Source organism: Dromaius novaehollandiae, chromosome 9, assembly GCF_036370855.1.
Source record: "Dromaius novaehollandiae isolate bDroNov1 chromosome 9, bDroNov1.hap1, whole genome shotgun sequence".
NCBI lineage: Eukaryota > Metazoa > Chordata > Aves > Casuariiformes > Dromaiidae > Dromaius > Dromaius novaehollandiae.
In genome coordinates, this window is record NC_088106.1 from 22,990,349 (window position 1) to 23,018,205 (window position 27,857).

The following is a 27,857-nucleotide window of genomic DNA, read 5'->3' on the forward strand; positions in this document are numbered from 1 at the left end:
CGAACGGTAATATGGTATGTTTAAGTACCATGCTTCCGGGAAGGATACAGGAACGTAACTGAGAGGCTGAGCAAATGTTGTATATATCAGCATAGCACAAAAAAGGTAAATGGTGAGGCAGCAAAGTACTTAAGGGTGAATGTTAACAGAGTGTTTGCTATTCTCTGGCACTGTGAGGCTGGCATCCTACGCTCCAGTTCTTTGCTCCTTGTGGAGATAATGCTTACGTTGTCAGCCCTCTCAATCACATCAAAATTCTTGCCCTGCTGGTGGCCTTCTTGTTGGTTTTGTTATTAGCAGGGGTGATTTGGTCCCAGGCAAAGAATTGTAAAGCAACCCTCATAAGCTGGATGCCAGGGAACAACAGAGACTGAAAAATCTTCTTCCAGAAGACAAAATATATCTAATCCTGTAATAGCTAGCATGAGGTGTTTGGCAGACATCCCAGAGTGAAGGACAGAGCTGATCAATATTAAACATTCACAAGCAAGTGGAGCAAACGAACAAGAAAAACAGAGGAGGTAGCCAATATGTTGACAGGAGAGGGAATTCTGAGGCTAAGGGAGGTAGAGTTACTATTTGGACACACAACTCTGCTCTGCTATCTCAGTCAAATGCAGAATTTTTCACTTGTATTGTATAGCTGTTGTATGTTATTAGCTATAAGCACAGATTTCTACCTGTCTCACAAGCCCTGTCTGGAAAACAGCTTTTGCCAGTGCTCTTCAAATTCAGCTGCTGAAACATGTCATTCTTTTTCAGAAAATAGCTTTGCTGATAATCTTTTAATAGGGTTAGCTAGGATTGTCGTCTATATCTTTTGTGGAAAGAGAAGGAAAAAAAGCAGCAGCAACCTGCCTCACTGGACTTTAAAGTTTGAAAAGAGAAGGTCGGTATCAGTTAATCAGTTAAAGGAACATTATTCCCCACCAAGTTAATGTATCCCAAGACTATATAGCTTTCTGACTGCTGTTCCAAGAATTCTGTTCACCAAATTTCAGAAAAGGATTGGTTCTTAATTCATATACACAAGGACACAATGTGGCCCATGTCATTCTAAATCTCCAGGATTGCTTATGATGTCCTTCATAGTTTAGTTCATCTGTGCTTTAAATCTAATTCTCCATTCCTTAAGCTTTGAGCCTTTTAGTCAAGAAAGCCCTTCAGAGATGGCCCCTAAGTCTTAATATATTAGAATTGCTTTTACGTGCAACTATGTCATAGATCTTATTACTATGCACAGTAGCTGAAAAAGAGAGCGAATGTAAAAGTATCTTATACCAGATTCTCTAAAGTTGGCTTGTATATCTCTAAAATATTCTTATTATTCATGTGACTTTTTACACCTTTGTAGGTACCCATATTTTTAGGTAGCCATATTTTTAGGTACCCTCAATTTAAATTAAAATCTAAGTTATTCCTACATTTTTCTAATCCCTCCATTTCCACAGTGTCCTGGATGCCAGATTCCCAGATTTCAGATGCATATATTACATGCAGAAGAAGGGATATTGAAATAACACTTCAGAATGTCAGCCAAGCACATTTCCTTTCAAGCTTATTCTCAGTGCATGCTGTTTCCTCTGTACTCTTCTTGACTAAAATACGTTCTTTTTCTCTTGAGCTTTTCAAGGACATAGGAAGTATCAGGGAAACTTGGAGGATCTCCTACCTTATCAGGACTGCAGTCAGATGGAAAACTTCATCCAGCAGCACCTGAACATAACAGAGGGGACTTCAACCGTGTAGTAGGAATGAGAGCAGTGTTTCAAGATGATATCATTCTTGGACAACTTGAGGAAGCAGAGGATGGAGGAGACTTGGGATCCTTGGTCTGAAGGATGGGGCATCCTTCCCACATTTGCTCCTAAGAGCAGAAGATGACAATTCATTGCAGCATATTTGAAAGGGCAGTTGTTTTGAGATGCTCATCTGCAGCTGCTGGGTGCAAAGAATAATCTTATAATTTCCTGCTGATTAGTACTTTCCTCACTGTCTGGAGGTGAAAGTCTTTTTAACATAATCCCTCTGATTCACCTTCTCACACTTGTCCAGAAAAAGGAACCAAGTTAGAAGGCACGACCCAAACAACAGAAAATCTTGCTACAGACCTGTTCACTGTGAACACCATTTTGTTCACATGAGAATCTGTTCCTAATCATGTAACTCCTATGTTGAGGTGAGGTTTAGTGGAAACCTTAAAAACCTATTACCATCCACTATGAAACAGAAACTTCTCTAGCTTCCCTATGTGTTTCCTATCTACACTTAATTATATTATAGTATGAAAAAATACAAAAATAATCAATAAACCCTTAAATCAGATGGGAATAGAGAAAGACGAATGAATGTAAATGAATAGTTGATGTGTAATTCCAAAGAAGAAAATTCAAAGAAATTGGGCAGCATCTGAATCACATTGTCATTGTGAATCTTGGTGAATGATAGCTCTGGGAACAAAATTCCAGCAAGATTTGTCAGTTAGTCAGAATGAATGTTCGTAATTATGAAATGAAGTGAGTTTTAATTCAATTGTCTCAAAATAGAAAACAGAGCATAAATACAAACTTGCATGGGAGAAACTGGAGACAGAAAACAAATCATGATTGTTTACAAAGACTCCAAAGAGATCAGAGTGTTTTAACATATGCTCATTTTCAAGGGTTTGGGCAGTGGCAAGTGATTTTTATTGAGGTTCCCAATAGAAATAACAGACGAGATGTTGGACGCTCTAGTCAAAGGCCTTTACAACCCCCATGTTCCTATCTCACCAAAACAGACAAAATTCATAGCCTGATATAATAGCAGCCATAGTGCCAAGTGATGGAATAACTGTACAAAAACAACATGAAACTTTAGAATTTAATCCAAAACAGTAAATGCCACCTAGAGACATATTAAACTACATGAATATAAATTTGTTACTCTAGGAGCCCAAGTGCTTGCTGTTCTGTTAATGACACAGATACTCAATTCGCTCTGCTAGGCTCCATGGCATTCTGCTGAGCCTACAAGTGCTACCAGGATTCAGAGATAAACTGTACATGACTTTTGTAAAACAAAAAATGGTATGCTCCCTCTTCAGCAATTGTTAGCTTGTTGTATGGCATATGTAATAATCTGGCTGCAGACAGTACCCAAAACACACTTATCCTATACCACTCCCATGACATGCCTTGACCATTAAGGCTTCTGAGCACCTCCAAGAGGCACCCGCTAGCTCTCATAGCTCTCCCAGGTGTTAATGACTGCTGTCACTAGTATTGGAATCAGTACTGTACACATCTCACAGCTAAGGGCCACTTCAGAAGATAGACTTCCAGTTCCCTGCAAACAGCTCTAACAGGATAAGGTACACCCAATCTGCTGAGCTCTTTATCTTAAGTCTTTCTGTAGAAGTCAATAATAAACTTGAGACTTGCTGTAAGCATAGGTAAAAGCAATGAAATAGGCCATAGGACTTCCTGCCTGTCATGCATATACCTTTCCCCAAAGTAAGCTGGACTAACTGTTTAAGAAGCACAAGGCTCTGTCTGTTGCCTCCACAGTACTTCTTGGAGACAGCCTATCGCTGCAGATGGTGTGGAATGGTAGTTGCCATCCTTCCCTAGAGCGACAGAAAGTGAGCAAATGAGGAGCAGAAGGAAGGCTGGGAACAAGGGAAAACCAGGAAGGATGTAGAATCAGGCCTGTGGGCAATTCACATAGGATCCCTATAAGATCCATTTTACATAAGATGGGTGAAGCCATCATCATTTAAGATCACAGGTCAGTACTTAGTCTCCTGGGATACTGATTACAGTCAGAGGGGCAGATGTAGCTTGATTGCCCTTGTAGGGCCCATAAGAGGCCAACAATGTCCTCTTCTCAGAGAGTTCTGATTTTGTTGAATCAGTATTCTCTTTCAGGAAAAAAAAGAAAAAGAAAAGAAAAGAACAGTTCTTGGGAACTTTTTCAACCAGCTCTGCAGTTACACAGTGGCTCAGGAAGCAGTCAAAGAATTTTTGATCAGCAAACTTTTACACACAAATATGTGCATTTCTCCAGGATCTCATAATAATAAACAACCACACAAAAATCCAGACTTACGAAATGATATGACAGAAGATTCAAACTGCCTAGGCAAATTCTTCATTATGACTTTACCCTCTGTTTCTAAATGTGAAGAAGTCTGACAAACTCTGTCAGACCCTCTGAGTGCTGTGATGAACAGCAGGTTGATGCATGCTCCAGTAATCCTCTCTTCTGTACACTACCCTCATTAGTACTAAGCATAGGAAAAAAATGTGCAATGGTTATGTCATATGCAAAACAAAAAAGTCACTGAATCATACTCTTCAGAAAAACTAATTCTTTCAAATAATGAAATAAGCAAAGATTGTTGTCTTGGTCTTGCATAAAAGAACCACAAGAATTGATTTCTGCCTATCTTTGCCATGCGTGGAAATCTTTAGCAGATTGGTGTCTCCCAGTAATGCCCTCTAGTGGCCTGGATCATTCTTGCACAAACCATTTTTTGGTCATGTGCCCAGTGGACTTCCCTCATCCTGGGAATCCATCTTCCACCTGCCTCCCTGGGATTCCCTAGATTGCAGCCCCTGGACTTTGTGTAATTAGAGCCAGTTTTCTTCCACTGCTCTTCCGCCTTGCACCAAGCCAAGCCTCCTTCATCCCTTGAGCTGGAAAGCTGGAAGGCAAGTCCCGCTCAGCTGCTCAGGGACCACCTACTGTAGCGCCATTAGCTGCTGTCTTTGGAAAGATCTGCAGATCCCCAGAAGTGCCTCAAAAGTGCCTTTGCCCACCAACGTGAGGGCCTCCCCATGTTTCTGGGATCTACCTTTTCCATCACCTTGTTTACACCATGAAGCCATCCACTTCCTAGTATCTCTCTACCTCACAGTCTATAATGTACTCATTTAGCTCACAGCAAACCTCTGAGGTAGACTTTATTATTCAGATAAGGTAATTCCCTTTCCCAGCTGATTTACTAGGATGTTGACCACTGGACCATCCTTCCTTTTTTAATTTCCATTAGGAAAGTCATATGGTTTCTCAGAAATCAAGTCAATTAAATTAGCTGAAATACATGGAACATTCCTATAGCTGTGGTATCAGGAAAATCTCATCTCTATATTGTCCTTGAGCTCTTGCAACCAGTTTTGCCTGAGACATATTGTACTGTTTAATTCAGTCACTGATTACTAATTATTTAATTGCCATCACTGAAAAATGTGCAGCATGTGTCAGCTATGCAGTAAATATCCTCTAGTGTTTGGGGGGGGGGGGGTTATTTAACATAAGTGCATTTTTACACAGCTGATCAAATCCTACAGTAAATAAAGATGTAACTTTAATATGGTGAGGTTAAGAGAGAAAAAACTAACTTGGAAAGGGAAAATGCAGAGCACTAAACAACAACAGAGATTTATTGCTGAGGGTACATCACAAAGGCCATGGCGAGGAAGTTCTCTATCAAATATGTATTATCTAGGTATAATAACCTTACGTGAAAGCATATTGTGTATCTGACTGACATATCCAACATACTATATCTTGACCTAAAGGTCAGGATAATGATGGTCTATTATATCAAATTATAGATATTTTAATCTACTGACTGTCTTTCAGACTATTTTGATATTTTTTCATTATAAGGATTTTTAATCTGTTTTTTAATTAAGAAGGTAATAATGATGATATCCTCCTACTGGGTCACCAAATTGCTGTGAGAACAATGATTTTAGGACTCTGAAGCTTGGTAGGAACTGCCAAGCACTGCCTAAGACCTGTAGGCACTAGGAAAGAAGGTCCTGTAACTCTTCTGGAGACCTGGCAACCAGGGAGCAAATAGCTCAGCGTTCAGTATTCTCAGAATTCAGTACTATAACTTTGATCTTTTGTCACTGCTGAAACTCACAATAATTTAAGTGCATAGTTTAAAATGGGTCAACTTCAGTAATTACAGCATTTGTAAAGAAATACACAAATACATAATACTTTTGCACTCAATCTCCTAATCATTACTTTTCACTTGGAAATATAAAGCAATAGAGTTTATGCACAAAACAGCATATAATGTCTCTCAGTCAAACTTCCCTTGGAAATACATAGCTGTCTTCAATGAGGTTTGGCGGGCAGGCAGACCAGTTCATTATATCTTCAGCTATGTAGATATTTCTGGTTTCCTAAATTTCCTAAATTTCATTTACCAAGAGCCCCAGCTTCCTGCTGTCTGCTTACATTCAATGTATTACTGTCTGACCTTCACCAAGAAAACAGTTTTATTAGGAAAAGCAGTACTAAGGGATGGGTTTTGCAAGTCTCAGACAATTCTGATTCATGGATTTAGTCACATGTGAGAGCTTTTCCAATTAAAATATTTTTAATATAATATTTTAAATAATCCTGATTTTTCTTTAGCTTTCAGGATCTTTTAAGTGTGCCTCATTGAACATGGAGTAGCTAATAAGATTTTTCAGCCACCCATAATTTGTTATGCCTGAAAACATATTATATGAAAGAGAGTTGGTAAATTAAAAAAAAAACACTTCCCCCAAATGTACCGTAAATACTATCAAATACGCATTAAGTGATGTCTTCTAGGAGCACAGTTACTGCCAGCGTGCCCCACTCATGCTTTCTCGGTGGCAAAGAAAGGAGAACTGCAGCAGAAGGAGTCTCTTCACCTACTTAGAAGATCATGGACAAGCTGATAAAGAAGCCAAAAGGCAAGATCAAAAGCCATGTTAGTCTAGAGATGGCTTTTAGGAAATGAAGAGACTTCTGACAGTACTTTATTTGCACCTATCAAAGTAGCACCTTTGGGGGGTTTTACCACAATTTGTACTCCTGATGCAGTACTCTGGTTTCTGGAAAAAGGTCAAAATTAATTATGACACAAAATTGTTGTTTTTTAAATATATTCTTCACCAGTTAGAATGTGTACATTAATTTGGAGAACACACTATTCTTCTATACAAAGCAAGAGATTGAATTTCTGCTGTCAAGGAAAAGTAGAACCTTAACCATGGCGTTATCATCCCTTCATAATGTAGTATGAATTACTGACAGGCCAGATCAGCTGTGACAGTGGGAAACTGTAAAATATTGTTATAAATTACATTTATCTTAGACCTTTGACTGCTCCACCTATCATGTGATCACTTAGCCCAAACTCTGCTTGCCAATTCATTTTGCCAGATCTGCAGCTATCATTTGAAATCTGAGTAGTTTCAAGGGAAACCTTTTGAAAGCTAAAAAAAAAACCCATTCTTCTCTTTTTTCCTTCCCTGCCTCTCCACTTGCCCAAATGAGATTCTTTTTTCTTTCTTAATTCTGCTGGACGGAACCCCAAAAGAGGCAAAAATCTTTGGACAGACACTACTCTACATTAAATCACAATATTATTATGTTATATTAAAACATATTATTATAGTATAATCCTCTTAAGAGATATTTCAGAAATTCTTTTGGAATTTTAGGAATATATATGAATAACGATGTTTTTCTTCACTTTTAGGCCTCTAGAATTGCATTCATGCTATTTCAAGACCTTGCCAAACACAGTATAAATTATTTGAAAACTAACCAAATAACTCTGCAATATTACTAAAACATTTGTTTCTATATTGGGAGAGTCAAACAGAGAACTCTCAATGGCTTGGTAGGTTGAAGTACATGCTATATTAATTCACACCCAGGGTTCCTGTCTCTGAAAGAGGACATTGTCTTTGTTTCTGGGTACAGACAAAAGGTCCTACTCCTATTCACTCTGCAAATACAGCTCTCGTGACTTCCACCTTCTTTCTCAGCCTTAGCTCTATATGAATATACCAACTCTCAGAACTTAGTCACAAGCCTTCTGGTATCTCCTGTTTTTCTACATAGCAAATGATCTAATGAGAACCTCAGCTTTCATTTCAGTCCGCCTGCTTTGCTGAGAAAGAGTTAAGTAATTGTTTACACTTAACGATTTCAAGTCATTTTTGTGATTTCTAATGGCTTAGTTCACAAGCTAACGTCAAGTAATTGAGATTAATACTACCGATATGATATGCAACAACTGTCTCAACATCCAGCCTTTCTCTCTGCATTTTTGTGTGAAATCTGACAATGTTGGATGTTTTCTTAGATATATAAATACCTAAATCAAGACTTAATTTTTCAAATACCAGATTTGGATATAATTGATCTGTTCAACATATGACTAGAGAGATGTCACAACAGACGATAGAAATAACAGGTTCTGAAATTCCTGCAAAAGCCTTGGCTTATTAGCCATGAACGAAAAACAGAACAGAAACAGATTTAATACGTCTGCAGATCGGGATTACACATGCAATCATTGTAGTAATTCCAGTCCTTTCAGCCATAGCTTGATTCTAGTTGTTCTATTTACTAATTGCTTATTTACTCTCTAACCTACTCTAGCCCTGATTTAATTTTTTTTCCCTGTATGATACTTCAGAATGGTCAAACCACAGCAACTCATTCAAAACCTTTGAACAAAGACCAAAATTATAGTTGAGCAAAAGATTCTTACAATATTTAATAAATCTCCATTAGAAAAGCAATAGGGACACGTTATTTTCCAGTGTAATACTGTGTTGAATGGATCAAGTTTAAAATACAGAATTCCTTCTCAAGGTGAAAAAAGTAGCTCTTGGGCCAAATACTATGACACGATCACATATTTACTTCTAATTAGATCTTTCATATCAGTCATCTCTGGTTGTGCAAACTCAGGAGCATCTGCTCTGCTACATAGATGTGTCAAGCTAGAGAAAGCAGTTAGATTATAATTATTTTTTGAGGTACTTTTTAAATGGTTGCAATTTATTAGAAGATAGTTTCTACCTAATCTTGTGGAAATATTATAAGCACTTGTTCCAGAATACAAAGAGTTGTAGTCTATCGTACTAAAGGTAGTTTGGGGGGAGGGAAGGAGAGGCAGATGAAACTGATTTCATTGTAGCTTCTGGATTCTTATCTGAGCATTCTTAATTTTCGTGGTCTATGATTAATCAGAAGAAATATGCTGTATTTTGGGTGAGACATACAGGAGTATTCCTTTGGCTTAGTTAACCATTTGTGAGTCAGCTCCTCAGAATACTTCCCATGAACTAATAGAATTAGGCTGATTTACACCAGATAAGAATCTGACCAGAGAGTCTGAGAAGGTGACTCTTTCTGAATCAGCATAGATGAAGGATTTACACTGATGTAAAATATATACTTAAGGAGAAAGTGATGGATATTCCTTCTGGCTGAACAGGTCTCTCTAACAAAGCTGTTCTTTACATATTAATTTCATGTTTCCTTCTCACTGCAGGTTGTGCACTGATTATATGTTTCTTTCCAAATGTTGGATGAACTGCTTGAATTTGATCAGATGCTTGATGTCTTTGCTGCTCCAGCAAAATGAGTTGAAAATAATCAACTCAGAACTCTCTTTCGTTTTACATTTTCATTGTTTGAAGGTCTTTTGACTAGAAAGTGTGACTTGCTGCTTATTTAGCTTTGATTTCTTCTCTCTTTGGGGTTGGACTGGCATTTTTTCTGCCTGACTGGAGAGGGATGCGTTGAGGCATACTTCTAAAACCAGAGGATATGTGCAAGAACTTAAGTACATAGTCAGCAAGAGCATTCCAGGTGCTGAGTAAAGAGCACGGTAGGAAGTGGTTATAAGTGGATCTTGCAGTATGATTTCTTCTTCTACACCACTTGATGTTAAAAATTGTCCTCCTGGCAACTTGTCAGAGAGTACGTTACTCTTATGTGTTCCCAAAAGCACATAAAAACAAAAGTCTGCTTCATGATAATTTTATCTGGCAGAAATAATTTGAAATATCTGTATATGAGAGATTTGGTCTGAGGGTAAAAAAGAAAGGCTGTCAATCAACTAAATGTCCAATAGACGATAAGCCCTTTTTATTTATTTATTTATTTATTCATAAATAGGGAATCCAAAACACAGAAGTTAACTGTGACTTTCTCCAGGACATACTGCATTATGCATGAACCACACATGATTCCAGATATATTCCCTAAGCTAGAAGACATTGCCAGGAGCATTCTGGGTCTTTCTTTTCTGGCTTTTCTATGGGCAGGATAGGATAGGGGAAGTGATTCACAGGCAAAGCAAACATATGTTCCCACAATGACTAGGACCAAGTCAAGAATCCATGCTAACTCAGAAAATCTCCTTATCATAAACTGGGCTTCTTTTTTTATTTGCTAGTTGCATGACAATCCTGGTTTGAGGCCTCCAGAGATAGAGAAAAGTGTGTTTGATTTGCTTTCTTGAAAGAGAACATGTTGTTATGAACTACTATTTATCAGTTCCCAAGCAAATCTTCCCCCCACAATAGCAAAGGTGACACATTAGTGTCAAAATCTATGTCAAATCTAGGAAAGACAAGGTACTTTTCTTAGATGAACGACGTTACTTTGTCAGAAGGCTCTTAGTCCAGGTATATATATGCAAACAACTAATGCCTCTGCTTTACTGTCACCAAGTATGCCTTTAGTTGCAACCACTTTCTAACTTCTTAATGCATAAAACTGAACCAGATAAACTGTTCACAGATGTTACATTATCCATATTAGGAAAGAAAGAGTAAAAGCCAATTCAGGAACACTATTTTGGACAAAGGCTATTGAACAAATGAAATTATAGTATGTTACTAGCTAAGGACAATTACCAAGTATTATGTTTTATTCATGCAATTTACTGATGTCTTTGACCATTCTGACATTACGAAGATTGAGTCAGTCAGAATTTATAGACAACAAGCAGAGTCAATGACAACTTGCCTCATTAAGAAGAAATGTTGGATCACTAAAGAGATATATTTAGTCATTTGCCTGTCAATTCCAGTTTTAAGAAATGCCATGAACTGATTTCTCCTCATGAATCTGTGGGCTCCATGTTGATTGTGGCCATCCCGTCCTCCACCTTTGTGGCTAGAACAGGTAGCAAAATGGAAATGGCAGCTATCTTACTTCCTCCATACAGAGCCATAATGATCTCAGTAACATGCAGCCACATATATGCACACAGCCTCTCCTCTGATCTGGATCACACCCTCGTATAGAATTCTACTGAGATTCATGTTGAAAATGAAACACTCTAAGAGCTTGCTTTACACCTATTGTGATGGACAGACTTTCAGTTCAAGGAAGCAATCAGGGACAGGTTTATTTTAGGTATAAAAAGGTCAGAAGAGACTCCTCACCCCTTGGGAACATTTGGGAAAGTTTCATGGGGCCCATTTTAAGTCAATACAAAGCTGCCAGAAAAATTTCCTTTTTATACGCACACAAATAACTATTCATAAGAACTGCAAAAACTAGGATCATCTAACCCCATTCCTTTTATATTTTCCTGACTCCCTAAATCCTGCTTTTTTGGTATCAGGAGAGAACTTAATGACATGCAAAATTACTAGATAATATCAGGAGCAGTTCAGTGCATGCCATATATTGGAGGACAGGATGAAAAAATTACAGTCAGCCTGAAAAAATGGTTGCCAATGTAAGTATCTCCAGATCTTGAAATAAAATAAATCTATAAAAAAGAGATGCTAGTTCAAACTTACTGATCAAAAATAAAGCAAGCTTCCATTGCATAATAAAAATAATGCTGTAGTTGTCTGTCATGTTCTATATAATAACACCTCAGCTGTAAATTAACATTTGCACCTCTAGCTCTTGCTTATACGGGGTGACAAGGGAAACAATACAATAAATAACCAAGAAAATCAAGTCTTACCTACCACATGGAAAGCTTTTTTTACAAAATCAGGCTTTGTTTTCATTCATGACTGTAATAAGTAGCTTTTAAAAGCGTATGACTAATATATGTAAATATGTATATATGTGTATACATATTTTATAAGTGTGCTCATATGTAATGAGCTGTAATAATCAAGTAGACATCAGCATACTACCTGAATATTTCAATGGCTAAGAAGGCCTCTTATAGTGAACAATCAGTTTAGCAATGTGGATAATTTTAATAGACACATTGCTTTAGAGCAAGTCTTTACCATCTGTTCCACCCTCTAATTACAAATGCAACAAGAATATAATTCACAATTGCATCATTAAAAAGACATAAGGAATTTAATGTATGTCTCTGTTCCCCTTTAAAGTAGCATGCATCTGTTACGTTTTCTTCTTGTTTTGTAGACCAAAAAAAAAAAAACAAAACAAAAAAAAAAAACTTCCAAGGAAAACTTCTTTCTTTTAATAGATAAAGTTCTCCCCATCTGCATTTTTTCCGTAAGAAGCATGATTCATATATAAGTACAATTACTGAATATATGTGGAACACATTTGAACACAAGTCCTTTCCTGTCCCCTATAAGCTATTCTTATATGTGCACTTAAAGACCATAAACAATCCCTCTTGGCATCTGGCCCTACCAATAGATAAAGCACTCTCACATCATCTTGAATGAAGAGCTATTGCATCAGTAAATCTGAACCAGCTTCCACATGGTCTAATAAAATAAGGTGCTGAACATCCTTAATTGATTCAAGAGAATGAAAGCTGAAGCAAAAGGCCACATTTTGAAAACTGTCTAAAGACACAAGACATGCATGGAGGTTTAATTTCCACCAAAACCCTAATCCCACCAAGAATTTATTTACTTCTGTAAGTCCTTAACTACCTTTCCTACCAGACCTACAGACCAAAACCTTGTTTTAGGTTCTCAAGAACCTAAAAGTAAGATGGTCCTTCAGTTAAAGATGTACCTATAAATCATCAAGTTAAGTTTAAGACATTGCCATTTGTATTTATCCAACTTAAAGTGGTTTTTTGCACTTACACAATTATCAGTTTAAAATTAGCTCAGGTATGGTGATGTAACTTACTGTCACAACTTTGAATGCAGGACAAACATACTTTTGAATTGGTTGTACATACTCCCAAATCACTTTTGTGAGTTTTCATGCATTTTCACAGAGAAAATCTTTATGTACTGAAAGCTCCATTTTGCAGATCACAGCATTATATAACAAAAGGCAAGTCTTGTTTGTAATTTAAAATCTTCCTTGGAAAATAAGGAGATGCAACCTGAGTATGGAGAAGCACACAGGTTCTTTCAACCCCCCCCCCCTTCTTTGACAGTACTATATTTTAAAGCTCATCATCAAATATTTATATTCAAAAAAACAATTCAAAATAAACATGCAAAGTATATTTTATACAATGTATCAGATGGAAAAAGCTGAAAAATAAAGCACACAATACAGGGAATTCTAAAGATAATGTTGCTACAGCAACTCACCCACATTGCAAATTCTGTATTTTTATTATGTTCCTTCTACAACATAAACAGTAATTTAATAAGGAAGAGATTTAACAAGGGGAGTAGGAGGAGAGGAAACAGTACAAATACAAGGTTGTTATGTTACAAGTGGTATAGACCTCCTAAATAAAAATTTTACTCTTAAAAAAGACATTGTGGAGGTTCAAAGATTTCGAGATTAAACTGTGCAGATGACAAGTTCTAATAATGCTGGTTGATTTTTCTTAAATATCAGTCACAGAATCACAGAGTAGTTGGGGTTTGAAGGGACCTCTTGAGATCATCTGGTCCAAACCTCCTGCTCAAGCAGGAGCTAGTCAAGCTAGTGCAGGCTGACCATGACCATTTCCAGTTGGATTTTGAAAATCTCCAAGGACAGAGACTCCACAACATCTCTGGACAGCCTGTTCCAATGTTCAGCCACCCTCACAGTGAAGAAGTGTTTTCTTACGTTCAGACAGAATTTCCTGTGTTTCAGTTTGTGCCCGTTGCCTCTTGTGTTGTCACTGGGGACCACTGAGAAGAGTCTGACTGTCTTCTTTACAGCCCCCCAACAGATATTTGTAAACAGTCTCCAGGCTAAACAGTCCCAGCTCTCTCAGCCTCTCCTCATATGAGAGATGCTCCAGGCCCTTAAACATGTTTGTGGTCCATGGCTGGACTTGCTCCTATAAATCCATGCATGTCTCGTATTGGATTTCTATAATGGGAAAGCAGCTAAGTATTCAATTAATATCAATATTGAATTCATTAAGAGTCTGGAGGATTCTATATCTATACTTCTGCAGTGGAACTGATTTAGACCGTTTGTAACCTTATAGGATATTGGAACAGATACTTCTGATAAAATTCTCAAAGGGACCGCAGGACTCAGCATACAGATCTGTTCCAAAAATCTGGCCATATACTGAGATGCCTAATGTGAAACAAAAGTATTGTGAAAATCTGATTTTAGTTCTTGGGGCAGAGCCCTTCAAAAAAAATTCAGTTTTTACTCTTCATGAAGACCTAGTTCTCTTCTTGTATTTATGATGCATTAGGAGTAGCATACCTGCAGTTATGTCCACTTAAGGATATGCTTTCTGATGTATACTTATGTCTGTGGTCATCTATGGATCTTCCTCTTCCCACTCTGCAGTCAAAAAAGCACAGCTACTGTGCCCAAGATCTCACCTCCCCCTGACGAACTGAACTGGGGAGTCGCACACAGGCACCAGCACATTTTCGCAGCTCTATTAATTAGTACTGGATTGACAAACTTCGTGAGACAAAAAGCATATTTTGATCCTTCTGCACAGGACACACATCAGCACTCAGCAACTAGCTTGCCCCATTTTCTGCTTCCCTCGTTGAATTGAATAGCATCACCCGCAGGGAACAGAGATCGCAGATGCAGAGAGCTAGCTCCATAATTTTCCCAGTGATAGTAGTTTCTATGCAATTCCACACAGGCAATGAATGGGATATTTCTAGACATCTCTGGTGAAATCTGTTTCCTTGTGAACATTATGTGTTAAAATGTTTTATTTAAATGCATTCAGAAAAAAGAAAATGGAACACACCTAGATTAAACAAAAGCCCACAAAGCTCAAACATTACAGGAAAACCAAAATACCAGCAGGTGTTCCTCCTCACTTTGTACTCCAGCCCAGTAAAATAAACTACCGCACTACATGGGAGAAAGTGTGAGTCATTGAACATTGTAAATTCTCCTAATGTATCACAGCTACAGAAACACCTGTGCTAAACACAGTAACTCTGTGCTAATCCTCTGTGAATATTTCCACAGCCCTCCGATGTTTTCGTGCCTTGCCAGCACGCTGGGGCGCTCAGTGGTTTTCTCCCCCCACGCAGACCCAACATCCCAAGTCCAAGCTCAGCTGGGACGCGGTTTGACTGCTGCCGGGCCTTCGCCAACCTCCGGGCAGAAGCTTGCCCGCGCCGCAGACCGGCAGCTCGGAGAGCAAGGCTCAACCCCGGGGGAGCCGGGCTAAAAAACCCCTCGCCAGCAACGTCCGGACAACCTGAGCGCTTTGCAGCTTCAGCTCAGCCCGGCTGGAGAAGCGGGGCCGTCGCACTGAGGTGTTTTCTATCGCCGCATAAGAAAGGGAGTTACAACGCGACCGGGCAGCAGGCCTGTGTCTTAAAGCACCTGTTTCTGTACTGTGCACAAAGCAGTGCTCTAATGGCATCCCTTGCTTTAGAAAAGCAGACCAAAGCAGGAAAACAGGCGGGCAGCGATGGCGCTTGGTACCGCTCACACCTCAAGAGCACCAAGCGAGCCACGAGGGAAAAAGCGGCCTAAAAACACAGACTCCCATCACTTCTGTGACGAACCTTTCCGAAGAACAGCCCTGCGCGGGGGGACGGAGGAGGCGGCCGGGCGGCCGCAGCCGGGCGTCGGGGCTGGGGCAGGCAGCCTGGCCCGGGGGCGCGTGCGGTGGACACAGCTGCGTGGACGGGAGGAGGTCAATGATCCTCACGGCCTGTTGCATCGGAGCGGGGCACAGCGCGGAGGGGGAAGTTAAAAGGAGGCTCAAATCAAGGACCGTGACGCTGCCGCTGGTAAACACGCGACACGCGGCTAACTGGCAGCGTATCTCCCCGGCAGGGTTAGTGCTGGGAACGAGCTACGGCGCCAAAGCAGATCTCCCAATGGCTCGCAAACTTCACAGTTCACACACCAGCTCTTTTCTGAAATAAGGCTTTAAATCACAGCAAGCAATGATTTGTATCAGTCAAAATAAACGTTTAGCGCTTCCAGAATCAGTTACCCCTCATTCTTAGAAGGGTTTAATTAAAGACCGTATACATTACTGCCCTTCATCCCTACCTCGCACGCCTGTAATTAGCTCCCTGCCTTCCCGCGGCGCCTGGGAGAGCCGAGCCCGACACGCTGAGCGCCGTGCACCACAGGGCAGACGTGTCCGACCCGCGAAGTCCGCAGTCTAAACACGACTCCAAAAAACTGTTTTAAGATATTAAGTCAAAAAAATTATAATGTACACTGACTAAGGCAATAAACAAGGCATTCTAACAAAATATACCGGGTGGGAAAAATACATGCAGGTGGGAAAGAGGATGGTACAGTCTACTATTCATTCCCATTAGTTGACCAATTCTTTTAGTTACTTTTTCAATGAAGTGGGACACTTTGGAGATATTAATACAATTAGTGATCTTAACATAAAATAAAAAATATTCCATTTGAAAAATAATCCCATACTGAAGAATGTTTTTCTTTGAGCAAAATAGATAAATTTCAATTATAATATGCACTATCTAGATAGTGATTGGTATTTTTTGCCAGCGTTCTAAGAAAGAGAGAGGTATGAAGGCCTGTCAGGAGTAGAGATGAAATGGGCAAGCCGCAGATGTCCTTTTTGTAATGGTTAGCTGTGTACATCCTGCTTTTTAATTAACAAGTTGTTTAGAGGATAGTATAACTTAGAATAAGCATGAGGATAGTATAACTAGAGTGTAATACTTATCAATTAAATATACTTGCCCTTAACATATGAAAGGTTTTTGTGGTGAAAATTGTGCTGTTGCTTTCTGTAAAATACACTTTCCTTAAAACCCAACTTGACAAGTATTGATTATATATAAAGCAAATAACATTAAAGAAGAGAAGAAGGATTTCTGGGTACACAGAAAAGCTATGGCTAGAATTAATAACAATAACCAAATCCAGATCTTCTCAGGCAGACTAGACAACTCAGAATCTTTCAAATTATGCTTTTCCCATTTCCTCATTTTATAGAGAAGTTGGCTCCTTCTGTCATGTTTTGATAGACATACAAAGCAGCTACTGTGCTGAGAGTGGATTCTGATTTAATAAGTAATTCTTTTATCTTCCATTGTAACTCTTAAACCTTTTAAAAGATGTTGATATTTGCAGTAAACAGGAAAAATCCATTTTAACCTCTACTGTTGCTGATATTCTACTGGATTTGTAAGATACCGTGATGTTACTCCTGAATATTCATTATTCTAAGCGGAACCCACCTAAGTATTCCCCAAAACAAGAGATGACATCTGCTCTCTCTATTACCCATAGGTATTTAATAATTCTGCTTCACTGTCTGCTTCCTATTTTTACTCTGTCAGCAGCACAAAAAATTGCTTGTTGATGGCATAACCAGTTGGGAATTCAACTTTCCTCTGTTATCAGTGACTTGATCTAACTTTCTATGGTCTCAATGAAATCCCCTCCGATTAGAAGTCCACATTTCTAGCCTTATCTCCCAACCTACCACAGTTCTGGAAATTAGTCTTGCAGGCAGTGTACAGTGCTTCTTTTTCTCATTGGAAACAGAGATAGTTAATGGGCTTTTCAGAAATTCATTGCACTGAGTATAAACATTCCTGCTCTATACTTTCTAGAAAACAGCAACACAGGTGTATTTTACTTGATCAGGCTATTGGAATTCCTCAAGAATTTAGTGCAATTATTTGAATGAGGGGGCACAGATCTTTCAAATGCCTAATCACCCACCCCTATGAAGTCCCAGTAACTAGATTTTGTTTTCTCTCAGTCTCCATGCAACAAAATGATGGGAAGCTCCTAAGCTTCTTCATACATACATAGTTTGGAAACCTGTTTTCACCTTCATCATACATAGAGTGTTTGGTGAAATTTGTTCCTCTTTTTTACACAACAAATCTTTTGTTTCGCTTTGTATAACTAATCCAGAAAATATGTATAATGAAGAAAAAGTTACCGGAGCAAATTAGGTATTCTCTTATTCAGAGTCATATACACCTTGTGACTAGGTGTAGCAGTACAGGTCAACCACTATGGAGCACTTTACTAATGCAGTCCTCTGAGAGTAATTTCCCTACATGGCAAAGAGGAAATTCTGAGCTGCTTCTGCCTCTGGAAGTTTCTGGTGCTTTAGGAGTGGTTCTGAAAGAACAATGCCTTTTCAAAGACCTCTTTCAAAGGGCAGAGCTTTAGAATTAGAGTCCTTAGCTTCTTGTTTCAGACTGCAAGGTAAAAAAGGGGCAACTAATCAATCATACAATCACCATTTGCAAGGACTTTGTTTTCTAAGATAATTAAAGTTCTTTCAGGAGTTGTCCTAAGGTATTGACAAGCCACATCAATAAATCTACTGCTACTGTTGATTCAGTTCTGACTTACAGCTTACTTTGCTGAGGTTATATCTGGATAAACTAGAACCAGAAAAAATATTATATGTTTGAGCTCTTGCCTTATCAAAATTTGTCAAGTTTAACCATGATGTCTGATGGGACATCAATAATCTCTTGTGTCATTTAGTTTTAATTAACTCTCCTGAAAAAGTAGAAACAAAGAAATTACCATACCAGGTCAAAACACATTTCATCTAAGCTTGTGCCCTGTCTGCACAAATACTTTATACCACATACTTCAGCAAAACATGCAAGAATCTGAGGTGAGCAATAGTCCAACCTTAGGAGACTCTGCTTCATAACCTCTGCGATAGTACACACGTACACATTCGGTATCTGGACTGGAGGCCACGCAGGATACTGCATGGGCTACTTTTTAGATGCCTTCTTATGAATTACATGCTGATATTTGATATTGTTGACATGTTGATATTTGCTAATATTTGACTTTGTTAAAAACATTGCCCTGTGTCTTCAGCCTGAATCCTTAAATATAGGATATTCTTTTTTTTTATCCTTTCTTGACCTTCTAGATATCTCCCCTACAATTTGTTCCAATATGCTTTTAAACCTTGCCTTTCCCAGAGAGACTTCATATATTTTCCTTTGCAGTACCACATTATGTAACCCTTTAATGCAACAGGGAATAGTAAAAAAGTATTTTTATCATCTTTGTCATATCTTTACAATACTACTATGCTGAGAATTAGCATATTTCTTCTGAGGAAAACACATTAATCAAATGGGTAGTAAATTTTCTCCCCAGGTGTTGGAAAGACATTAAATTATTTTGTTAGGTCCCAGCTTTTGTAGTTAAAATGTTTATCTAAAAAAAGGCAGACAAAATGCTAAACAAACCTCTCTTCCTATGTAGGTTTGTGCCACAACTCTTTAATACTGATAAACTGTATTTCAGGACATTATAGATTTAAACATTAAAGTAATGATTTAGGGCCCCAGACTGCAACTGTCTTCCTGACTACAGCTGGGAGAATGATGGAGAAGTCTGGCAGGACTGTGCATGCTGGCTTCAGTAAAACTGTTGCAAGATGGGTATACATCTTCTGTAAGATCTTTATATGATCTTGTGGACCCCTTTCCCAAGAAGGTGTCCTTCCTCTGCAGGTGGAATACAGTTCATCCCCATTTCTGTCATCTTACCCTTAGCTGGTCATGATCAATGGAATCATCGAAGTGCATGCTCATTTCTACCACAGCATACTGGTGATTATTAGTAGCCATTCATCTGTCCAGTGCAACATTTGCTATTTCCACCACTTTGTACAGTGGTCATATCTTGCTATCCACACAGAGACCTTGGAGAACCTCTGATATACCACTGGTACATGATTGAACTGATGTATGACTTCTTTGATTTCAAGATCATCCTCCTGCAACTAGATAGATAAATCAACTAAATCACTCAGCATCATAGTAATGCACACGCAGAGCTTACAGGACAGTTTATTGCGTCCTCTATGACACATAGAACATTATTTATTCACCCTTGGCACTAAGCTCATAGATTCTCTTATAACTTGTAATTGAGTAACTGAAGCTGACTGCTGCACACTTCTATTTCAGTTTATGCTAATCTGAAAGTGTCCTCAGATTGAGCCAGATCTTCCTCCCACCTACACCAGAGCTCAGTAAGGAAAACAGTTTGATCGCCCCCGGTTGTGCTCACGTGGCGCTCCACAAGAGGAGAATCGAGCCCCTGAGCACGATATTGTTCCATCTTTAGCAGAGAGCTTTCCTTTTCTTAAGTAACCAAGTTTCATTGTCACATAGGGGGAGAGACTCTCCATTTCCACAAGTAGTTTTACATGAGCAGAGCTTACCTCCATCGACACCTGAGTCAAGGGGTTGCATGCAGCTGCTGGAACACCTGGTGCAACTGCCCAGGTGGAACAACATGTTGTTGCCAAGGCAATGATATACAATAGTATAGTGGAACTGTATATAGTATAACATTTGAAACAAAACTATAAAGAATGACACTGATCATTATATGCAACTAAGTATATCATGGCAGTAAAGTTTTTTAAATTCTGTTCTTATTTAAGAAAATGTGGACAAATAGGTAAAGCAAAATAAAGCCCAATTCTTTACTTAAAAGGATTGTGAGAACTGCTCTGTGTATATCACAGAAAGCATCATTTTTTCATGTTTTAGTAATGTTTTAGGGAACTGACTTTTATAGCACTTCTACTATGGAAGGCATATTTTATTATTCTATACGGGTGTTTTGGGAAACCGTCTTAAAAAAAGGCAGAGCATTATATTGCACATGTAAATTTTATGTCTCCTCTTAAACATTGGAGGAGTTTTGTGGTAATAGCACAGAGTGGGGTGTTTTAGTGATACTATTCCACTCCCCTCCCCCCAATCCTTACCATAAAAAACCCACCAGAGTGTTTCTTTCCTCCAAGGAGATGTTTCTGTTTGGTCCTGGCTCTGACAGTAATGACAGCAGAACTACACAGCGCTTTCAGCACTTCGGTTTCCCGAGGACTGTGGAATGTGATAGCGTTGCAGCGTTCCCAAAGTAGGTCAGTGCTGAGAAACTGGATTTTTTGGCTGGCACTCATTCAGAGATGCAGCTCTGATGCAGCAAATCAAATAGTCTGTATTTCCACCAACTGTGACTACCACATGAACGAGTTTAAAATTTGTGGTATGATATCTTTCAAGTCCCCAGTATCAGTGCCAAAAATCTGTCTGGATTTAACTTGCTCATCACGTATTTAAGGTGTAAACTACATAGCATGTGTAAACCAGAAAATATCTATGATACCTCGATTTTTCCCTGGGGAAAGGCACAAAAAATTTACCATGGTAAAAGAAACTGCAGGTGTCCATGTGTTGAACATTAGATTTCCAGAGCCGGAAAAGCTGAATCCACGTGCCAGAATGCACTGGGAATCCATATACATATTAACATTTTTAGAGAGAACTGTTACGTTCTGTCAATGTCTGTGTTAGTTAAACCTGTGACTTTAAGTACCCCTCTGGTGAAAAGGCTGGTTTGTAATTTGAAAGCATTGCAGACATGGCACATGTTGCTAATGTTAAGCCTGGCATTCCTGATACTGGCACCATTGTCCTGTCAGAGAAGTTCTTGATTCTTGAACACTCCTTACATACCATGTTTAATGTTAATGTACACAAGTAGTACAAATGGAGCCATCTGTGCTCATAAAGGCTTGCAGAATTAGGGCTGTGTTTGTTCTTTCCAATTTACCGGTCACAGTGAGATCTCTGTCATGCTAAATCATGTTAGAGCAATTTATACAGCAAAAAAATAGGCACTTAAACTTTAGCATGTTAAATACTTAAGCATGGATTAATTGAAAATTATTTCTGTATACTTCTGTTTCTTCCTTTGACTTTCAGGTCCTACTGAGTATTCTAACAGCAGATGCTATGATCATCAAGTATTCACTTTAGTGGCAAATTCATGAGTTTTGTGGAACAATATTACTTTGTTATACTAATACTGAGCATCAGCATCGATACTTCATTATTTCTCCTACATTTAAAATGCAGCATTATTTTATTTGAATTCCAACACAGACTCCAGTTTAAATCATGGATGTTTTAGACCTGTCAAGAATTAATGTATAGAAATGTTTTAATTCTCCCGATTTATGAGCTTTTCACACATTTTTCTTATCTTTCCATCGCAGAGCGATAATGGATTTTTGAGACATCCTTAAATGCTTAAATATGCACAAAGTGAGCAGGGGGCAGTTTTATGTGGTTCATTTACATCAACTACAGTATGAAAGAACACAAATGAATCACAGCATCACAGCGAATAAGGTGTATTATTTAGTGGAAATGATGCACTCAGGCCAACAGAGATAATGATAATTATACCATAACTTCTATCATCTTCTATGTACATACCTCTTGCCACTACTCTGTGCCCTACAAATCACATTAGGATCTCTGACAAGCTAAAAATCTTGATAATATGAGGCATACGAAGATGAATTAATTTTAATATGCTCAATTTCCTTTTTATGATTCTAAAAAGAAGCCAAACCTTAAACTTTCAAATATAGCCTGGAAGCCATTTTGGATTTATCCCAAACCAGTTTTCTAACCTACAACATTTGTTTGATTTTGCTTGATTATATTAATGCATTTTATATCTACAATGCAGTGTAATTACAGAACGTTAAGACTTTTGAATGGAATAATTCAGGTAAGAGTGGATTTACAAATAGGATCAAAACAGAAAAACTACTGTGTTAGTAACCTTACTCGGTCATGTTACTATTCATATTTCAAATCCAAATATGGTTCCGTTTTCAGTTCTTGACTTATCATAACAAATCAGAACGGTCTGTTCTGTTCTCTCTTGCTCCATCACAGGTTAAACACATTCACTATAATATTAGAAATAAATATTTTTGTAATACATTTCCCAGAGTGAATTCTGTATATGATATGCCATTACATTAAGAGACTTCCTGATATAATCAGCAAACAGACAACAGAGATTGATTAATCGATATGTGGGCATGGCCTTATTACAGTGAACAAATTAGACAAGTCAGGATATATTGCTTTATAGGCAAGATTTCTTCTTTACAAAAATTCTCCATAATTGATAGTAGTGACCTTTTGGCAATACTGAAAAACATCCTCAATTAATAGGCTGCTTTTGTAAAAGAGATCACAGTGGGGAGAATTACGCATCTTGCACAGTAATCCTTTAAAGAAAAGGAGGAAAATGCTTTTTAAGCCTGCTCAGTGGGAAGTAGATGAGAGCTTTACTTTCTGAAGCAATATTTGGTTAATAAAAACAATGTAAAGACAATTTAGCATTGATACTGTATTTCAAGAGTCACATCCCAAACTGGGTTCTAATCCATTGGCCCCACTGTCACAGGAGTACGCAGGGGTCATCTATAGCTTATGAAGTATAGTAAACCAACACCAGAAGAGGAGTCCCTGCATAGAAAACATACTAAAGCCAGAAACTCTTCATTTATAACACACACTCTATGGCAAAAAAAATTATGGAGAGGAGGTGAGAAGACACATGAGAACTTATGTCAATAATGACTTTAAATCTCCCATATGGTCCAGAAGCAAGCAAAAAAATTGCTTCTTTTCTCTACCCTAAGTTGTTTGATGGAACAGAGACCCAAGCCCTGCATTTAAAGACAACTTCACTGGCAAATGCACACAAGTCAGCAGCAAACCCACTAATCACATTAATAGGCTTTGTTTCAAAGCCTTCTACTTATGTACACCAACTTTCCAGATGACAAAAATATTCAGGTTTAGTTTAAAAAATGCACATTAAAGACAGAAAGATTTCCATTTCAAACCAAACCTTCTGGTGTGTGGGGGGGTGAACTTGCTTGCAGAGAATTGACGCAAACGTGTTCATGTTTTGTTTAGTCCACTCTTTCATGGAAACTGTATTCCTTTTCAAAGCAACATGGAAGTCAGTAAAGATTTGGGCATTCAAGCCCAATATCAAAGTTGATATTTGGGAAACCAGAAAAGATGGAAGTAACAAATTAGGAGAAATAGCATTTTTGTGCAAATGAGAAGAAAAGAAATTAAGGAATTAAGGGTTCGTTCTGCTTTTGGCTGGGAAAAGTGGAAAAAGGGAATAGCAGGATTCATGATCTAGCTCGAGGGGAGAGGCATTGCATTCGCTCTCTGAATACCAAGGAATCCAGGAAAGATTTCCCCGTGTGATGTGTTTCTCTTCATTCCAAAGGTCAGGCTCTTCCTGCACTGCTAGCACTGTACTAGCTGTCTTCTGGGGTGTGGAAAATTTTTTGTTATTCAAACTGACTAGAGAGAACTGAACGTTTTTCCGTCTTCCAGCAGCAGTTTCAGACCTAGTCAGTTTGGTCAGGTGGTTGTCATGTCCCAACAGACACCAGGTATCAAGTGCCAATACCTGTTCCACTGGTAAGCCCAAAGCCATGATGTGTTAGAGGTATGCGCAATTTGAAGACTGAAAATGAGGACTACATCTTTTCATGACCAAAGCTGTAATACAGACTGGGTAAAAGGGATCTCGCCATAGGTATTTCATCAAAGGGAAGTATGAAATGCAGACAAAATTTAAAATTCTTCTGGCTGATACTGCTGCACGCAAGGAAACTAAAAGGAGCCAGGGAAAAAGATGAATAATGGCTGCAATGAACTGGGAAACAACACAAAGCATGAAATGCAGAGATGGATCAGGCCATCTATTTTGGTAGGGCTGAAAATCTTTTTTCCCCTGAAGCCTTCAGCATCACAGTCTATGTACTGGTGAGATGCTAGAAATAGGTGTTAGGAAGTTCAAAGGATGATGCAACGTGGGGACGAGAAAGGACACTACTTCTCAAATAAGAAATCAGAGTAAGGAAACTCCTTGGGAGAAATCATTTTCAGCTAATCCCAGAAATTTTAAATAATTTTGCAGACCAATTAAAGGGAAATCACTCAAATCTTGTCTTTCTTCCTCCATATCTAATGCAATACTCAGTCCAACATACAACCCAGATGAACAAAAAGACTGCTGAATTTATCTATTTACTCTCTAAGATTGCAAAATCCATGTAACAAAAACGTTCTGTCCGTATCCAAGTGAAGAAAACAGGGCTTGCCCTTCCCACCCAGCAGGCGTTACACTGGTGGGCTTGTGCAGAGCTGTCTATTTTTATTAGTTTTCAGGCTGTAAAAATTTCAGTACACTGTATCCTGAAGGAGCGTATGTCTGCAAACTACTACTTCTTTTTTTAAATGAAAGCTAATTAGCCTTGATTTTAGTCCTTTCTTTTGCGAGCGTCAAGTTCACTGGTTCTGTGCTGTAGCTTCTGGCTACACTCTGATCAAGTGTCACAAAAAAAACATAAAGTCCAGAAGTTGCTAATTTAAGCAACCTTCCTGTTTCCTGCCCGCCCTCCACCACCACCACTCTTTCCATCTCAGTTTAAGAATTTATAGCGCTGTTTAAAAAAGAGGATTGGGATTAGTCATGATTCCATAACAAAAATTGATTGAAACCTTGCACAGATTTTCAGGCACAGCATTTGTACAGCCTGGCCTAACCAAAAAAGAAAAGGCAATGTTTGTCCATTAGCAATGTAATGAGAACCATTCCCTTCTGTATATTATTAGAGAACAGTTCTTGCAGGGCACTGGTAGAAGCCAAAATAATGTAATGTACAGTTACAGGTACAGAATCTATTACACACCGCTTTGTCAGCCCTTGTCACTTCTCATAGACATAACCGAGATCCATTTGGAAGCAAGATGCTGACATGAAACAAGTATTCTCACCATTTCTCTTACCTGTCCCTTCCACCCAGGACTGCTGAGCAACCACTTTGAGCCAGTCTGAGGCATCTGCTCCACGCAGTGCCTGCGCTCTGACCAGCAGGCAGCAACTTCAGCCTGGCAAGGTGACAGTCACAACAGGCGTCCAGCATGGTCCTTTGCACTCTCGTGATGCAACCGTTTGTGCCTCAGTTACCACTTTGTATCCCAAAAGCCCTCTGATGCCTTTCTGAACAGCTGTCTAAAGACACAAGCAAGTATTTGGACTATCACCTTTAAAGCTGACACACCAAATCCGTTTTCTCTTTCCTTGTCTGTGAACAGGCTAAACTGGGCAACAGGCAAAGAAGCAAAGATGCTTTGCAGCCCACAAAGCTGGCTGAAAAAGTTTCCAGAATTAACCTTTTGGTGCAGACAGAAGCAATTCCTAAAATTTCCTACTTCCATACAGTTCAAGAGAACCTTGAGATGCAACCTAATGCAGTGTGTTGACTGTTGCATGCTACAATATATGCTGTAGAACAGAAAATGGCAAGTCTCATGATTTGGATCAGCCATATAACTGTCTAAACTTGTGGAGAAGTGTCAATGCAGACATAAATCCAGTGTATCATTTTCAACAGATAACCAAGCAAGCTAAGCTTCTATCCAAAACAACATTCCATGACAACCAGTGGGCATCCGAGCTCCTTAGAGGAACAGATGTTCACATCCTCCTCTCCTAGACAAACACAGAAACCTAGTACCAAATGTCAAGTTATTCACTAAAATAGCATTAGTTACATTCAATTTATCTTTAAGGTAATCTGCACTCCTAGAGAAGGCCTTCGGACAAATCAAGATTACTTTTTAAGCAGCAGTGACACAAACATATCTTGTTATACCATGTCCTGAGTCTTAGTTTTCTCTATATTTTGTTGTGGTAATTACCTGCTTAATCAAAAAAGCCTCCCTTGACTGTATCACAGAGTCTTACCAGCATAGGGACTGATTTATTCACTTTCAGGTTTGTAAACCTAGACTTGGTACTGCTTTCAACCATCACACTATATACACTGTGATAATACAAAATAAGGGCCTGTTTACCTGAAAATTTCTACCTTTTGGCTTGATACATTGCAAGAAATGCCATCTTTCAAGGATGTGACACACTCTAAACATAAGGCAGATACTCAGCTTACGCAAATGGTGGAAGGATTCATTGACTTCAATACATTGACTTCTATGCAGTGCTGCCAACTTGTACTAAGAGGAAGTGGCTCACTGAACCAAGAACCATCTGTAATTATACTCAAATTAAATACCTTTTAGAAAGATGCCTGCTACGTGAAGGTGAATGCTTCATTTGATCAGCAAGTTTGTTTTCCTTCATGCAATCAATCACAGATATTCGTCAGATCAATCATGCTGTGTGACTGCCTTCTGCACTCATTGCCATGGTATCTGAGCAACTAATGACATTACATGAATCCTATATAGAGTCTAAACACAGACTGTAGTTACCTCTTCCCTTACTATAAAACTGCAGACATAAAGCAGATTAATATTAATTACTACTGGCAAAAGTTGTGGTAAAGATGTGAATTGTACTTTTCATCAAGAGAAGATTTTCTTCTTTATTATTTTTTGCAATTTTATCTCTAGAGGAGATTTAAGCAGCTACAGTCCAAACCCAAGAAACAAACGTATAGTATCTTCATGTGTCTCACTCTTGATATTTTTTGTCTGTTGTGATAGATAAAGGTTCCCTTGCCAAGACCTAATTCTGAAAAGTATTTGAATCCAGCTATTTGAAGATGAACTCCCAAATTTTTTATCTGTTTTTCAACAGACCTTGTCTGATCCCAGATAATGCAGTGTTCACAATTATCTGTGTGGCTTTACCATGTATGTTTTCTTCAAGGTGGAAGGTCTGGAGAGTTTTTGTACGGCCAATATGTTCATTGCAAGCATTTGGGGGTTGTGAATGCATAGGTCACTGTGTCTGTGTTTACATCTGCGAAGACAGAAAAAGCCCCTCATTGACTGCTATAGAAAAGTTATTTTTAGCAGCTGCTTGTGATCAGTTTTTCAGTT